Below are 10,195 nucleotides of genomic sequence, written 5' to 3' on the forward strand. Positions count from 1 at the left end.
AGAAATTGGAATACATTAAATTAAATTTTGCGAATTTCCGAAATTGTAAATAAAACGACGTACAGCAAGAAAGGTGAGCGGGCTAAAGGAATTGACAAAAAGGATGCAACGGAGTTGCAACAACGAGGAGCAGAGATCACAGAAAGTGCGTAGGGTAATTTCAAAGGCAATCAACTGAACGTAAGCTACAAAAACAAAAATACGAAAAAATAAGCAAAAGTGGCAACAAAAAGAACATTGCAGAATACTGGAACACAAAAACAACAAATACAAAGTTACACAACAATAACAAAATGCGCAACGCTTGACGCAATGAATTTATAGTGAAATATGCTAAGTAAAGTGAGGGAAAAACAAAGAGCACATCAAACGCTGAGAAATTGCAAAACGGTGCAGCGCGCGATCGCCGCGCGATGCCAAGCAAATGCGATGCTCATAAAGAAAATGAAAATGAAAATGAAAATGGGAATTCCTTTTGAATATCTTGTTATCTGCCAACTACTCAAACAGCTACTGAAGCAGCGGGGGTAGAAGCTCAACTGAAAACGGCTGGAGCTGATTACAAGCAGCGCTGTGTGGGTGTGTGTATGCATGTCGGCAATGAATTCGCAATTTGCCTGCTGGCATTGCAATACACGCTTCCACTGGCAGTTGCAGTGTTGCATAACAACAACAAAAATATTAGCAACAATAATACTAGTCAACCCCTTGCGGTAGCTATGAATACGCGCACACGTAGGCCTTCACACCACGCGCTGTTACCTGCCACACGTTCAAAATGCACCGGCAGTAGTTGGTGTAAAATATGTGGAACTTCGCTATGCATATTTCCGTTGAATTGGTTAGCAGTTGTGAATGAGCGCTCTGCATATGCCAGAGTGCAGGTCCACACGCTCTCATATCGCGCCACGTTTTTGCGCACTCAAATAGCTGCTGCCTAAGCCCGCGCCGTCAGCGCCACGCAAAACTTGGTTAGCGGATTACTGCGACGTGTCGGCGCTTTCAGCCAGTGCTACGGCATGCTGCACGCATTGACAGCATGTCCGAAATTCCCAATAAATGCTGCGGCACGCTGGCATGTAGTTATGCCGCTTGCATTTGCGACAGCTGACGATTGCGAGGTGCAAGTCGAAGTGGTTTCAAGTTGCAGTGGATTGAGTTACTATTTTCGATTTGCATTCGGTTTGTGTGAATTAGAATATGCTTGAAAAAGGGTTTACATACAAATTCTGTGTATTTATGGGAGATCGCACTTTTCAATAACTTAGCGATGCCTTATAGGCTTTATGATAATTCAAAATAATAATTATGGAAACATATTGAATAAACTTCTGCGTTATTGTCTATAGGTTACCGAAACAGATTTGAGCTACAAACCTTTGAAGAAAAACAATTCTGAGCCAAGATTTTCTATTTACAATTTACAAGCCCGACGAGAGAACGAAACCTATATTTCTGGCAGCGCTTTTGTGCGGCTAGGTGGCTGCTATGCCTTGTCTATGAAACAGTTGCAGCTTTATGTTCATTCCAACAGCAACAAGTCACTTAACTATATATACATATAAACATTCATTAGGGTGGGTCAAAAAATCGAACATTTTATACGCTTGGTACTCTGAAAAATTGATTGATGGATACCTCTAAGAAAGACTCTCCAAGTATGAGCTCTTAATTGTATTGATTTTCTATTTTTATTTTATTATCACATAGAAAAATTTGTATATCACTTCCAACTACTAAAAACATATTTTGTTTCATATACATATTTTATAGGAAATTTAATGCCCAAATAAATGTTTTCTAAGGGGTTTTTCGTAAACTTAATCGTTTCAAATATATTACCAGTTGAAGGAAGACAAACGCCTTCACCGCGTTCTAGGTCGATGCTTAATTTATGGCAAGAGCAAACTTCCTGAATGAACAGCTGAACGGAGAGCGCAATGGAGTACGCTGAGAACATAAATTCTTGTAAAAATGAGTCAACCCTTTGAGTGTCGTTGGCCGAAGTTTCTGCTCCAGATATGCATGATAACCCTTCCAGCTGAAACTTAAGTATAGACTAATTAATTTTTATGAAGGAATCGGTATATTTCTGAGTTTTCGCGAAGTTTCTTAAACGAATAAATTAAAAAGTTCTCAAAGGTGTGGTCTCATGGCTATTAGTTTAGCCTGGTAGACAGGCATTGACTACTTCTGACTCTAATCGATTTAATAGCTGTCTTTGTGCAATTTTTTAGGTTAGGGTCAGTGGTTGATACTTAAGATAGCGATCTTGGACTCTACAAAGCCCTTTGTGGAGCTTCAAATAGAACTCCGGTAATCAGATCTTATAAGTTGACAAAGTGCTTTGAGATCAACACAAATTTGCCGAGGCATTTCATTTTAATTATATTCCCAGCTCAGCGGGATGTCGGATGTCTCTTAGTTACTTAAACCTTGATCTCGCAAAGGCGAGTCAGTCAAGAAGAAAGTGTTGAGATGTTTCTTCTATAAAACAGCATCTACTACCGGCAGCCGATTCCCAACCTCATCGCGTAAACACCGAACTATTATACTATAACATCTTTCCCTATGACTTTCCTTATTGAGGACGAAGAACTCACTGAACCTCTTGTGATCCACCTTAAGCCAAAATAACCTTTTGACAGCACAAGAACTAACGGTAGCCTAGCGCTGGTCAAGCTCTCACGAAACCCAGGAATTCGGTAGTGAAATGAAAGAAAAGAGTGGAGAACCGAATTGTTACCATTTCATTGAGAGCGGGTCTAAGGTGACTTTCCTTACCAGGTTGTCAATTTTGCAATTACCTGTGTCTGTGATTTTGTTTGGCACCAATACCAGTCTTATCAGAAAGTGACTCGATGTCATTGATAGCGAGGTTAGGCATTCCTGAGGTAGCGTTGAACACACGGCTAGTGAGTTCCAAGTCGTCAATATTTAGCAACTGTCCAATCGAAATGTGGATTACATGATTGTCGGACTAGATACTTGCCACTATTTTTTTTTAATATACATAGTAGTTCCCACAAATGGCCTTCCAGAAGTCGGTGCATTTTTGATAGTAAAAATTACCAGAATTGTTAGTATCACGGTGCAGATCTTCAGTCAGATATATGCCAGATTGTGGAATAAATTTGTAAAATATGATGAATTTTCTGTTTGCTAATGACCATGTTTGACTCGTGTCCAAACAAAAATAGTTCAGGTAATCACAAAAAAGTTTGAGAATTTTTTTAGTATCAAATCTTATCTTTCTATGATTACTAACCCTAACCTGTTCGCACTTATATAACGCTAGATACAGGTTACTAAAGCCATATATTGGAAAAAAATTATTTAATTTTACTAGAACTTATACTTTAGGGTCTGCAATCAAATTTCTATTTGCATTTGAGAGTATTAGATTGAATATAATATAGCAATAACAACAACAAGATCTTGTTTCAAGGTCCCCTATCCATTATAAGCTATCCCAAAGAAACGCTTTGCAAAGAGATAAACATGATTTTTAATTTTTGTAGTGATTTTTCATTCATCTTTAGACCGAACTTTACTTTCTTTATTTTTCAATTAACAACCCATTTTACAAAAATTTAATAACACTCAACTGTTTTGCACGAAGTCTCCCGCCGACAACCACTCAACGTGACAAGCCAGCAATTAAATCGATTAATCGAGTAGAGCAAACAAGCCAACACGGTCATTAAAACTGAATAATAATGAAAAGAAAAATAATCACCGACAACAACGGGCATTATTTCTACATACAACAATTTACCGAAAATACCTGCTTGAAGTGTTAATGAGGCCGAATGTGGCCAAGCACACGCCCAACGGTATGCCATGGCGCTTTTACGACGCCTGCAGCTGCTGAGCAATCACAATTCGCGGTTAACAAACGACATGCTCACTGATAATTAACACGCGCTCACTCATTCATACCCACACCAACACACACACAAACAAAAAGCACACACACATGCGCAAAGTCTTAAATAGTCAAATGTTTGAGCGTGCCGGCATGCATATTTTCCCTACAGGTACATCACACAATTGTATGCGTGTGTGTGTGTGTTGAGTGTGCGCAAGTGCAACTGCCATAACTGCTGCTTGAGCTGAAGGAACTGGCAAAAATTGCTGCACACACATATATCCCAACTACAATGTCAACAATGGTTTATGGCAGCGATTAAAGCCAGCAACAGTGCCCACAAGCGCACACACACACACATGTCCATATGTATGAGCATACAGTGGTACGACAACGAAATTGCTTTTCCTTTACATTATCAGTGTCGGTTGTGTTGGCAATGTTCATAATTAATAGCGTAATTAATAAATGCTGCATTTACTCTGCCCATTGACATTCATTCGTGCAATCAGTCAAGCGTGCGCGCGCGTGCATAAGTGCGAAGGTGGTTGCGCATACGCCCTGCAGGTCGACAATACTTATATGGCGGCTGCCATTGTGCTGTGTTGCACGCGATGTTGAGCGGCAGCATGAGCAATTGTTGTGCGAAAGCGGGAAAGCGGCTGCAATTTCGTGTAAATCGCTGCACGTCGCATTTATGGCATTTTCAATCAAACTGACATGCAGACACTTGTAATGGCATGCTGTTGTCATACGCATCGGCTCATTTCAACATGCACTTACGCACTTATACAGGTATATGGGCATGTAGGCATTTACATATGTAAGCTATCCAAACACGTTAAAGCGCTGTGAGATTATTGATATTAGCGCTCCCGCCACTTTTATTCAAGAATTATAAGCATATATCTAGACCTCAAAATTGCCGCCTCAAAAGGTGTCACCCTAATCTAAGCATATACGCTGAACGGCCTTGAAAAACAATTCTAGGAGTATTTTCATGCGTTTAGCAAAGTTTTTTAATTACAATTAACATATTTCTTAACTTTTTTATTTTTTTAAACACATTTTACGCACTCCCACGACTTGTGTACAGTAGACGTATACAAAGGTACAATAAGTAAGTCTCCTTCGTATTATTTCAATAGTTGTTATAAAATGTTGACGACATAACTAATATCGGATTCTATTCTAGCCATAAGCTGCTCACACACCAGATATGACTTACTGCCAATAAATTTATCGAGCAATTTAAATAACTTTCCTTTCTATTGATTTGTATGCGTTCGAATGTCAAAGAAACTTTCTATGTGCTCACCACATCAAGCATAAACTTATTATATAGCCTTGCCATAAATTCCATTACAAAGTTTACAATGAATATAGCGAGTAGTAATAGTATGTAGTGTCTACTCACATACATTGTACTTGTAATCACATGAATCAAACTATCTGAAGGAAAAATTGGCAACTGATATGCTAAAGGCTCTTTGGGGATATTTGAGGTGTCCTAATTGCGAACTATTTTCATTCGATCGCAAACCCAACGCACAACCCTGGGGAGGGATGATTCGCCTTCTCACTTTAGCTTGCCTTCAAACGGATTTTTCTTTGGCTTGAGCCATTTATAAAAGTATAATTTATGGCCACACCCAAGTGAATGGCGCCCAGACAACTTTCCTCAGTTGAGGAAGGATTTGAAGGCTTTGTACCACTCGAGGGCTTTTGTTTTTGATAAAACTGATTAACCTTAAGCCTTTTCCAACATTCGCAATGATTCCGCACACGAAATTTTATTAGAAATACAAAATTTGGAACAAATTCTTTCTTCGATATTTTATCCAATGTAAAAATCGCAACACACTACTGAGATTTACAGACTAAAGCAGTTGCTGTAAACAAACGGGTTGACAGATCGCACTATTAGGTGTCGTAGTAATTAAGGCCAGCCTTAACAACTATGCAAACTACATTTTTAAAAATATATCATTTTAATTTATTTAGAATTTCCTGAAAAGCCTTCAATGAGCGTAGCGACTTATGTTTTATGTCTTTAATTGACTCCAAACGGCCTCTTTAGAGCGCCGTATAAGTTTGCTGTATAGCTAGAAGTCACACGGAGCTAAATCAGGTGAATTACAGCAAGATATTGATTGAAATTTTGTCAAAAAACTCACGAAGAATCAATGCAGTATGCGACTCAGTATGGACGAATAATTCCTGCTTCTTTTAACGAATATACGCAAACGTTGCATAACAGTCAAATAGTATTTCTTGTTGAAGTCGTTGTGCACCACACCTCTATAATCAAAGAAAACTGTCAACATAACTTCGAATTGTCAACTGCCTTGACGCGGTTTCGCAGCTTCGACTCAGCTTTGCCACGATATTCGGCAGATTGATCGTCTGTTTCAGGGTCATAAGCATAGATCCAAGATTTATCGCCACTAAAAATACGTTCCATGATATCCTGGTAGTCGGAAAGCATTGTTTCATAGACGTTAACTCAACGCTGTTTTTTGAATTAATGGAGTGATTTCGGGACAAATCGTGCTTTAACTTTCCAAATGATATTTCCAAATGGTTTTCACTGCACCTTTCGACATTCCAACGATGCAAGTAAGATCTCTGACTGTTAGTCGTCGCATCAAATTTCAAATTTGTTTATTTTATTGGCGTGTTGACCATATTTATGTCGTCAACGTATTCTCGATCTTCTTTGAAAAGTTTGTACCAATCAAAAACACGTGCTCGCGAGAAACTAATATCACCGAAGGCCATTTCCAACTTTCTAGCGTTTCAGCATCAGAAATTTGATTCCGCACATAAAATTTAATGAAAATTCTTTGTTGAATAATTTCACTAATCGTAAAAATCGCCGAATGCACTTTATATACTTCAGAAAGACAAGGCACAGATATCACTGACCGGCATATCAACCTAGAAAAAAAATATTTCGACGAATGGGTTTTCGCGCGAAATATAAAAAAAGGCTTACTATATTTTGCAAACAGTAATATATATAATTTCTTGCATTCCGATCTTCTGATTCATGTTATGCCTTTTAAGAGATATTTCTGGCTTTGACTCCTGCAAGCCGTAAGAGTATAAAACGGTCGGTTACACCCGAACTTACTCCTTCCTTACTTAGTTTTGGTAACTTTGTCAAGAGATGTGCTGAACACGCTCTCAATCTGTCTTTACCGCCACTAAATATGTATAAAATTTCAAACTTCGCCAGTTCATACGCGCTCAAACTATAAAAATATAGAAGCATATCTAAACTGATAGTGATATTCTCTGACATTTAGTAGGCCTCTTTGACACATAACACAAATATTATCTACTATTAACATTATAGAATTATCTTAGATAAAACGATTGCGGGTACGTGCGTGTTTTATAACATCATCGATATTTTTTCTTCTTTAATATTTAGATTGCAAGGCCACGCGCTATAAATTTGGGTGAAATACTATGTATTTCGCTAACAAAACAGTCAAACAATCACTCACAGCAAAACCGCACATTAGCTCATGCAATTTATTACACAAACAATTCATTATAACTAAATGGTGGTAAAAGGCCACAAAGCTTACGAAACTTTTATAAATTATGTAAAACATAGATATAATTATTGCTAAAATTGTTTAGGCAAAAGTATATATTACTAATTAATATTTTAGTCGCACGCTCACATACATATCCACATAATTAGTTTTAAATTTAGTTAATTTGATAGAGCTTTCGTGACTTTACACGCAGTCGCTTTTAAATTATTACATACTATACTTCGGCTGCTGTTAAGTTCTCAGCAACTTAAGCTCTCGCAAAGCGTCTTCAATCAAAGCTCTGTGTAATAGTACTAACATCTAACTAAAATCGATTGATATTTTACTTAAATTATGTTAGTTTGATCCACTTACCACCTACAAATCCGTGATATGAGTGACGTTTAACTAAAATAACTTTGGCTGCAAAATTCTATTTGCAACATATTTGTCTTTGGTTGGAAGCACTTTCTATATAATATATGTATAAACTACCAGCTGTGTGAGCTGCTAGAAATTAGTTTTAAAATGCAACTAAGGTCTACAGCTTTTCGACCATTCTATATAAAATTTCTGTACCCACTCGTTTGTGTGTGTGTTTGTTAAGTAGATGTCAGAATTAAGTACTCCACATTGAAGCCTTGAGCTGAAACTTAATTCAATTTTCACATGCAGACAATGATTTCGACTTCAGAAGCCCGACATATGTAGTTGCATATTCTGGTATGTCTGTATATATACGTTTATAAGTATAGCTTGGCAATGCAATATGCTATATACCAAGTGAGTTGTATTTTTTGGGCAATTTACATGCAATGAGTTACAAATATACAAGCATTCGTATGCAAACCCTGCAGGAAAGCAGCCTAATGCTGAATTGGCGATAATGTCAAAGATGCTGATGCCTTTCCCAGAGTCCATTCCTGAAATTATTGGTGAAACCTATAGTTGAAGTTTTTTTTGGTTTTTGCTATAGGTCTATTAGGACGAAATTTCTATCTCCTCTTCACGGGTTATATGATTCTACATGAATTGCGAACAAACAACAATGAACTATTGCCAAATTCTTTAGTAATGTTCTTTGATATTTCACACGATTAAGGCATTGAACCACAAAAGTATTCAAATGAGCTTTCATTCTTAATATATTTAACCTTATGTGAATATATACGAGTAATTCCGATCATCAATTTCGTAAACTATATTTTAGACCACCATCAGCCATCAGCACTGATGAAAAGAGTTGAATTACGGTCAAATTATGTCAAACAGTTCCTCTGCGGGCTAGCGCTGTATGCTACTAAGGAAAAACAGCAAATAAGTAAGAAAATATTTTCTCCATAATTTTCTCTCACTAGCACATTTCTCTTTGTTTTCATAATATTGCGGTCATCTTGTTTGAAAAGTTAATTTAGTTTTCAATAAAGCAAACATTTCCGTTTAGTTTTTTGTGGCTTTCACAGGTATGTGTTTGACCGGTCACCTTTTGAATTTTCATTTACTTACGGCAAGCTGCCGTGAATTATTGTACAAGCAAATTAGAAGCGGTAGAAGTTCGCAAAAGCTATGTTTGGGGAGTAGCACCAAAGTGAAAACAAAATTCATTAATTGGTCGTTAAAAGTTGTGAACGAAAATTGAGAGATTGACCAGAAAACACACAACATAGAATAAAGAGTACAGAATACAAAATATAGAAGATGAAATATGAGGTATGACATATAAAATATAGAACATCGAATATTGAAATAGAAAATGGGAAACAGAAAATAGAATTTAGAACACAGAACATAGAATAGAGAATAGAGAGCATTGAATGCAAAATATGGAATAATAAATATAGAAAAAAAAATTTGCAATAGAAATATTATTTAAAATATATTAAAGAATACGAAACATAGAACATAGAATATAAAATATAAAAAAAAGTATGAAGAATATGTAAGATATAATATGGAATGGATAAGAACTAAAACATAGAAAAAACATAGAATGTAAAATATAGAAAACATAATATAAAACATAGAAAAAACATAAAATACATAATACAGAAAAAAGAATATATAACATAAGTAGAACATATGTATATTATCGGACATAGAATACAGAATATAGAGCCTAAAATACAAAATATTGAATGTGGAATCTAAAACATAGCAAATAAAATATGCAATTTAGAATATGGGACAGAGAATTTAGAATATAAAATTTAGTATACAGAATATAGAAGAAGGAATATGAGAAAGAAAATATAGAACATCGAATATAGAAATAAAAAAGAGAAAACAGAAAATATAGCTTAGAACATTGAATATGAAAACAGAAAATATAACTTAGAACATTGAATATAAAATATAGAATTTAGAACAGAGAATATATAACATAGGCCATTGACTGTAGAATATTGAACATCGAATATAGAATATAGAATACAGAATTAGAGTAGAGAATATAGAATATAGAATATAGTATATAAAAGATGTAATATGGAATGGATGGGATATAAAATATCGAATTTGGAATACAGAGCATATAATATAGAACATAGAACATAAAAAAATAATATAGAATATGAAATATGGAATATATAATACCAAATGTATGATATAGAGTTTCAAATACAGAATACATAACGCTGAATATATAGAATGTCATTATCTATTTGGTAGAAAGGTGTAAAATTGGTATTTATTTAATGTAGTAAAGAAAAGGTATAGGGAATATATATAATCGAATTCTGCTCTATATAAATGTATATGCATATTCATCATAGCT

Source organism: Bactrocera tryoni, chromosome 3, assembly GCF_016617805.1.
Source record: "Bactrocera tryoni isolate S06 chromosome 3, CSIRO_BtryS06_freeze2, whole genome shotgun sequence".
Lineage (NCBI taxonomy): Eukaryota > Metazoa > Arthropoda > Insecta > Diptera > Tephritidae > Bactrocera > Bactrocera tryoni.